Genomic DNA, 8,846 nt, shown 5'->3' with positions numbered 1-8,846 from the left:
TCCTCACCCCCAACAATGGAGTTTAGAGACTCATGCCGTCAAAAAGTATGTAATTCAGATCTGAAAATGTCATGAGGTACAAGTTAAGTCTCTAAAAGTTGTTTAAATAGTAAACTAGTAACCTAGGTTTATAGAAAATGAGTAAACTAAGATAATTGGTGCAGAAATCCACTTCTGGGGCCCACTTGGTGTGTGCTGGGGTTGGGACTAGAGTTATCCACGAGTTGAGGCCTTTCTTGGAGTTGAACTCCAAGTTATAACGTGTTTTGGGCGTTCAACTCCGGATCATGACGTTTTTCTGGCGTTTAACTCCAGACAGCAGCATGTACTTGGCGTTCAACGCCAAGTTACGTCATCTATCTTCGCGCAAAGTATGGACTATTATATATTGCTGGAAAGCCCTGGATGTCTACTTTCTAACGCCGTTGAGTGTGCGCCAATTAGACTCCTGTAGCTCCAGAAAATCCATTTCGAGTGCAGGGAGGTCAGGATCCAACAGCATCAGCAGTCCTTTTTCAGCCTAACTCAGATTTTTGCTCAGCTCCCTCAATTTCAGCCAGAAAATACTTGAAATCACAGAAAAACACACAAACTCATAGTAAAATCCAGAAATATGATTTTTGCCTAAAAACTAATATTATTCTACTAAAAACCTAATTAAAATATGCTAAAATCTACATGAAATTACCCCCAAAAAGCGTATAAAATATCCGCTCATCATCTACCCTAACACATTTCCATTCCTTGTAAATTTTTGGAGCACCCTAACACACCCGAGAAAACCTACATAACTCCTCGAATAATCTGGTATACTCAACCACCGTCACAGAACCCAACTTCAGCTGCATAAGCTCCAATTCCTTGGCCGCCCTCACTGAACTCAAAAAATATTTCTTATAGAACTCGACTCTAAAAGTGTCCCAAGCTATCATGGCATCGCCTTGCGATAATAGACATCGAGCTCCCTGCCACCAGAATTGTGCTTTCCCTATTAACTGATAAGTCGCGAAGTCGACATATTGGTCTTCAGGTATGTGTTGCGCTTGTAAGGCTCTTTCCATAGCCAAAAACCAATTGTCCGCCTCAGTAGGATACGTCGTTTGGCGGAAAGTAGGTGGATTCACCTTCAGGAATGTTGCTAAATTCATCGACCCATTACCACCGTTACTATCATTCCCATTACAAACTTGATTCCTTAATACCTCAGTCGTGGCCTGCATAGAAGTAGCCATGTTTTCTAAAGCGGTCATGAAGTTTACTGGGTTATTTTCAGTTGTTTCGGGTTTCTCAGTTACTCTTCAACCTCTTCTTCATCCACGTCCGCACCCAGGAGACCCATTTGGTTTCTATTCACACCAAAAAATTGATATCAAGGTGATGGGTCTCAGTACCTCAAGTCTAGTGCATCAAAGTCCCAAATACATACTCATGAAGAAGTATGCTACATTTATCAGTTAGATAATCCTAAATAGCATATACACACACCCAGAGTATGCTTAGAAGTATAGTCAGTCCATCCCTCAGGCTCTACATGAACGAACTACTCTGATACGATAATGCAATACCCTACCACACAGAACTTTACGCTTAAGTTTGTAAATCAGAGGTGATGAGGTATTACAACCTCTAGAAGTAAATTACGTACATAGCCATATAGGAAAAGAAATTTAACTAGGAGCCTTGAAGAAAAGTTGAGTAAAACAAAATTCAAAAAGTCATATTACACTCAAAATGGAAAAGCATATAAAGGGTCGATAACAACGCACAAAAAGGAAAATATACATATGATATAGAATGCCAAAGATACAATAACAAGCTCCTGACTCGACCTGTGAAGAAAAGGCTGGTCAGAGTATATTTATACATATATACAACCCCAAAGTGTTTTCTTAAAGATAAAATACAAGTCCTATTTCTCTGGATTCAACCTCTAAGAGGAACAAAATATAATTTATGTACATGATGGAGAATACTACTAATATACATATACAAAACACAAAATACAGAATTTTCCAAAGGTAGATCTTCGGATCACAAGAGTCCCTAGCACGCTCAACGTGGTGTCTCACGTCCTACATCTGAAAATAACAATATGTATATAGAATGAGAACCGAGGGTTTTCAGTATGGTAAAGGTGCCCATATAGATAATAAATAATATCCTGGAAAGCCAAAGGTATTTCAAAACTCCAATAACACATATTTGTATCCTAAAGTTTTCTCTAAACCAAGAGTATGGTGTTTATATATAAGGCTTCTAATCTAACTCTTCATGTTCTTTCTCAGCAATCCTCCAAACTCTAGTTGGAACAACCCTTAGCGCCTCCTCCACCTCCAAAGGGATCTCTCAGAAACAAACACAAGTAAGACAGAGAATGGAAAACACACATATAGAGACAGATATAGCAATTAGGTCAAGTAACAGTTAGTTACAGTTAAGCAAATAGGCAAGCCAAAATAAATGCATACTCAAACAAAATATACAAGTGCATAGGATGCATGTTTGCCCTATGGCCGATGAGTCCCATCTGTCGGTTATCCACCCAAACCCAACATGTCCAGTAGCGAACCCTAGACAATCCCCAAGAGTTTATGCGTATCATCAATCATTTATTATCTCATTGGGGGAATCTAGGGAGTTAAAGTGTCTGGTAACATTTTGCAACGAAAGATCAACAGAGTAATAAGTCTCAGCCTGAAGCAAGTGGTGGCAAGCCACTGGATCTACCCAACAAAACTCGTATCTCAGATAATATAATCCATATGCCAGATGGATCCCTTATATCATCAATATCATCATCACAATTCATCAACATCACCATCAACCTTAGTCATAACTCATACAATCACAATTCATCATTATCACGATCATCCTTATCCACATTTCAATGAACTTTACCCATGCCTCATTAATTCAACTTTTCACTTCACAAATCTCCCTCAGTTTGGTTCACTCTACTTCATAAGCCTAACACTAGCTAACATACCTTAAATAGAGTTTACAGAAGTTTGGAAAGCTAGAGAAATGGTTTAAAACTCAAAAATTGCAATTTTTTTTAAAAACAAGGGTCATGCATACGCATGCCCATTTCCCCGTACGCATGAATGTTAAAATTGCACTGTCGCATACGCGAGCTTATGGGGCAGAAATAGGTTCCTGCATATGCAAGCCATCATTCGTGTATGCATAAGTGTAAATGAAGCAGTTTCGTGTATGCATGCAAGTGTCGCGTATGCATGAGTACTGGCAGAGGCTCAGACTCGCGTACGCACGCACTGTCCGCATATGCATGTCCTCAAATTTTCAGAAAAAAGCTGTTTTGCTGCAGAATTTAGCTTTTTACACCAAACTTCAAACGTGCCTAACTTCTTTGTTAAAAATCATTTTTCATCCACTCCTCGAACTCATAAACTACTCGGATCCAACTTTCATTCAATACAGGTTTTACAAAATTTAGGGGTCTAGATACCAAGTTATGGCCTGTTGAAGTTCATCAAAAACATGTTTTTACCAAAATTTGCAAAGTCCTCTAATTTTTAAACTCTCAAACCAAAACCAACCAAAACCATACCAATTATTCACACACACTATCACATACCTTTTATTCACATCATCATCATTCCAACACCTGAATATACCAACTCATCCAAACTATTTTACATGTAATTCTACTAATTCCATTGAATACAACCATTCAAAATATTCAAGCCTATCTTATGACAACTAGCCTAAGTTTTCGTGTAACATCATAGATTAACTACAGGAAACAAAACCCATACCTTAGCTGATTTTCTCCCAAGCCACAAAACACCTCAAGACCTCATTTTCACAAGTTTTCAAGCCTCCAAAGTCCACATGACAGGCTTCTAACCACCAGAGTTCCAATTCAAACACTTTACTTCATCAATTAGACATCAACTTCACATATATTCAACCTAATTTCATATTATTTCATACACAAACACAATTTCAATACCCTAATCTCATATAATTGGAAAATTCAAAGGGGATAATGGTTACTTACCTTTACCCAATGAGCAATTGAACAAAACTCAGCTATAACTCGCTCTAGAGTACCCCTAAACCATCAAAATTATACAATTCTCAATACCCATAGACCAAAATGGTGAAATTGAAAAGAGGTAAAGGCTGGGTGAGAAATCTCGAATTTCTTACCACTTTGTTCGGATGGATTTGAAGAGCTCAACGAGATGGTCATGTGGCTGCAAACGATGCGGCGATCAGAGTTCCGGATTGAAAGTTACCGGAAAAAAAGATTACGTTAGGATAGAGGTTAGGGCTTTGCATTTTGCTTCTCTTCCTCAGCGTCGGTTTCATTAATGAAGGCAAGGTGTGGCTGTTATGAGGTTATATATGTTGGGTCTTGGCCCAATACGGGACCGGTTCAGCCCATTGGCCAGATTTTAGGGCAAAATTTTTAAAATTAGTGTTTTAATTCATATTTTAAATATTTTTGCTTCTTTAAATTAAAAAATTTAATTTTCTAATTTCTTTAGCACATAATTATTTTATTAGTTAATTATTTATTGTTTAAACGGGTTTTACAAATACAACATGTTTGGCTTTCGGCCACAAATATAACATACTTTGCAAAAATAATTTTAAAATTCTTCAAGTTATTTATACACATACGATCTTGTAGAATACACACACTTGAAATAATCTGCCTTCCACAAGTCCTTATTGAGTTTGATTTCAAACTACATACATGTACATATATATAGTGAGAATTTAAAATTCTCAGTAGATATGACAATTTTTTATTTATGTTAGTTTCAGCCATTCGTCACGAAAAATATCGTAGCTATCACAGACATATAAAAATAATTCTTTAATGCAATCTAAATATGTGTTATATGCTATCTTTTTTTCTTTTACTTTTTTCATTTGTTTGTCTCACGCATAAAATGTCCTTCTAAAAAATTATCATCTCTTGGTATATTTTATAACATCATGATAACAAAACAGAAATTATAATATACCAACTAACACATCTTGTCTTTTTAACGGGTGGTAGTCCATCTTTTAAATAATATAATAAATAAATAATAATAACCACAACCAATAATAATAACGCTAAATATAGTAATAATAACATATAAAATTTAAATAGATATGATAATAACATTAGTAATTATCCTAATTCCAGCGACCATTTAGGGAAAGCGGTCAAATAGAACCACCGTCGCTAAAATCCCTATTTTCACATATCAGCGGTAAAACGCAACCGCCTTTGAAGCACAAATCCGACGGTGGCCATCACGTTCGCTCCACAACGGTTAATCAAATTCGCGCCATTACCTGCTTAAACCGCCTAATTCTTCTTTTGTCCGCACTTCTTGATAGCTTTATTACCCACTACTTACCCCAATTTTTCATTCTCCCCAAACCTAGAGCACCCAGAACCCCAATTGCAGTGAAAAGAAAATCTTCGTGCCAAATAAAAATCTGCAACAAATCATTGCTTAGCAAAACTATATGCATTTGTTCTTGTCCCTTGTAAGCTAATTGTGTTTTTCTTTGTTCTTTTCTAATTCACTTTTATGCTTCTTCTAGTTAACAATCACTGATAACCCATTATCTTTTTCTCTAGTTGTTTCTCCTTCTTGTTCATCACTTTGAACGCATGAATTTCTCTCTTAGAAGTGCAAATTTCTTCAATTTAAGGTTATTCTGTCTCTTTCTCTATTAGGATTTTCTTCCCTCTCTATTTTTCTTACGCACAGTTTTTTATGGATAATTTAATGTGTAATTTTAGAAATTGTTATATATAATATGATCACATAAGCTTTTGATTGAAAAATGTTAATTAATTCTATAGTTTCTCATACATTAAGATAGACTGATGTCAAATATGAAAATATAATATTTTGTTGCAAGAATAACCCAAAAAATAATGAATTAAAATTGTGTAAGTGCAAAAAAGCAAGTAACTTAAGCATATACCTTCTGTGTTTGTTGTGGAGTTTGAGACATAAGTGAGGGGACACTAATGCCAGAATGGGAGAGAGTAAGATAAGAAATTAGGTAGTAGATGAAAAAAAGAGTGAAGTGGGAAAAGGTGAGAGTTACAAGCTCTGCTTTTGTGGCAATAATTCAATTAAAATTTTCAACAAAATGATCAGATTATTCCTTCCCATTTTGAGATAATGATTTGGAGATTTTGAAGAATAAAAATTCACACACCAGACTACACAGAAATTGAAGTATAACTATACTTTAATTTGATAATATAGGCCTACTGATTATTCCAAAAGCTCTTACAACTCACAAATTTTTTCAATACTATAACCATACATGATTTGTTTCGTTGAGAAGCTTCTAACATAGAAGATGTAGTGTATTAGCAGCATGATCATAAAAACTTTCTATTGTTTACAAACTTACTTTTTCTCTTTCCAGCTTTGATAATTTAAGTGTGAAATTGAAAGAAAGAACATGATAGTTAGCAATTATTTAGTTTACACTCCCAAAATGCAACAAAATCTAATAATACTGAAGTGTTGAATATAGACCCTGGTATTTTAGTTGAATATTTGCCAATTTATTGTGTTCTTGCTCCAATTTCAACTTCAATTTTTGTATCTCATGAGTATGTAGAACAGCAAATTTTTGTGTTCTTGCTATCTTTTTCCTCTGTCAAATCCGCAAGCTCCTAGAAGTCATTCATACAATGTCACACAAAACAAATAAGCCTGGATTACATTATCTTTGAAAGAAGATCTTATTCTGATGCTTTTTTGTTCGTATCATGAGTTCACAAGAGCTGGAGCATGTGGAGCTACATGACGAGGAAGAAGACGATGAGCCATTTTTTTTTAACTGATGAATGGAGAGAATTTTTTGCAAAAGCTAAAGCAAGAAAGAAACAAGGTTAGCAAATTTTTCCTCAGTACTTTCATGTTAATACAGACTTTTAATATATATCTTCTTATATAGATACTTACGCAAAGAGATGTAGTGCATTTTGTGTGTTGATATGTTTAGGATTATGTGTACTTTATTCTCAAATCTCAAGTGAACCTATAACTTTTAAGAAATTGAGCAAGTCATTTAGCCTGCATACTGTTTTTTTCTTTGTATTTGTCTCAAATATGTTTTTGAGTCAAAATTCATAAGATGAAATCAAGTGTGGTGTTGCTAAAATTGAAAAAATTGGATGGAAAGATTAGGACTAATGAACCCTTTATCACTAATGCACCTAGAGCATGTTTTATAATCTCTATAAATAGTTTTTTGAAACAATCTAGTAGTTTGGCAAGTAAAAAGATAGATTTTTAAGTTACGAAATAGTTTATAAGTATAAATCTTTTTTTGAAGTATAAATTTTTTTTTTAGGTTTATGATTGTAAGTAAAAGCTGGTTATTGTTTCAGAAATATTGCTTTTACCAAATGGATCCTAAGTGCTAAATAATGTAACAAAGAAAGCAACGTCTTCCAAGAATTTCTTCCAAGTAAACAACAGTATATTTATTCTTATTCTAATTAGTCTTGGATAAAAGGTAAATCTTATAAGGTTTTTTTTATTATTGATCTAGATTACATTATTCTCTTTAGAGTTACAACCTAAGCCAATATTTTCAGCTTAATACATAATTAGCTTTTTCTTACAAATATCAAAATCAATTCTATATCCGTAATTTAAATCTCTTGATTTGACTGAATATGAAATCAATGTTAAAGACTTAACTCAAATTAAATTAGTTGAGGTTGAACTTGTAATTTTTGAATTTTAATAATTTGGATGAAAATAGAAAAAAAAAAAGAAAATGATATCTCAATGGTTCGGCGGTTTGACAAAGACTACAAATATTGTGATCATCAATGGTTTAATAAAGATGAACTTAAATTGTAAAAAAATGGCCCTTTTTATTTGATATTTTGTTCAATTATTGCCTTGTCATTACCTTTTTGAAATTATTGATAAGGAAAAATATCATCAACAGTGTGAATACCACGATTTGGGTGCAAGTTGTTATGGTGGCATCAATGTGTATTATCACACAACATAATTATGGGATGGATTGTGTTCAAAGGACGAAGTTGCAGCAGATACCATCTGTAATTGCATTTATCTTTATCATTAATGCTCTAAAAAAAAGACAAGAGAGTTTTTACTAGATTTGAAATGTATCTAATTAGTCATAAGAAGAATGATGGATCTTTTGTTAATGATGAGGCTAGAGAGAAAAGTGTAAGCACTTTCACTTTATTTTGGTTTTGTTTGTTAATGAAGATGGAGATTATTCTAATGATGATGCATTTCTCAAATTTTTATCATAGGAACAATTAGCTTTGATTCAAGCTAATGGGAGTTCTCCTACTGATGATGCATATATCAAGTTATTTAGAAAGAACACCCGGGTCATGTTAGAGATATAGGATTTGGTGTTTGTCCATCCCAAGTCATAAAATCTGCTAATAGCTTTGGAGGGGTATCTTCTTCATGCAATCATGACTTTGATATGGCTAAAGTTCGCTCCATGGAAGTAGAATTACAAGAGAATAAAGTAACAATTTCCTTATTACAAGTTTAGGTGACATATTTCAATAATTATTGTATGGGTGGAAAAGTGTCACATGACTTTCCTACAACTACAAATAATGGAATAAATATTATATATTATTTTTTTCTTGAATCTTTCCTTGTGAATGATCTAGTTATTGGTTTATGCCTTTTCATGTTAGACTTAAATTATTTAATGGTCTTTATTTTATTCTAACATATTTTTATTTATTATTAGTCCTAGTTGCAGACTCTCCAATGGAGACAATGCCACCTTTTACTATTTCATGAAGTGGTTATAGAGTTTTATGCTTGAAG

This window comes from Arachis duranensis, unplaced genomic scaffold, assembly GCF_000817695.3.
Source record: "Arachis duranensis cultivar V14167 unplaced genomic scaffold, aradu.V14167.gnm2.J7QH unplaced_Scaffold_354584, whole genome shotgun sequence".
Classification (NCBI taxonomy): domain Eukaryota; kingdom Viridiplantae; phylum Streptophyta; class Magnoliopsida; order Fabales; family Fabaceae; genus Arachis; species Arachis duranensis.
This window is presented reverse-complemented; position numbering follows the sequence as displayed.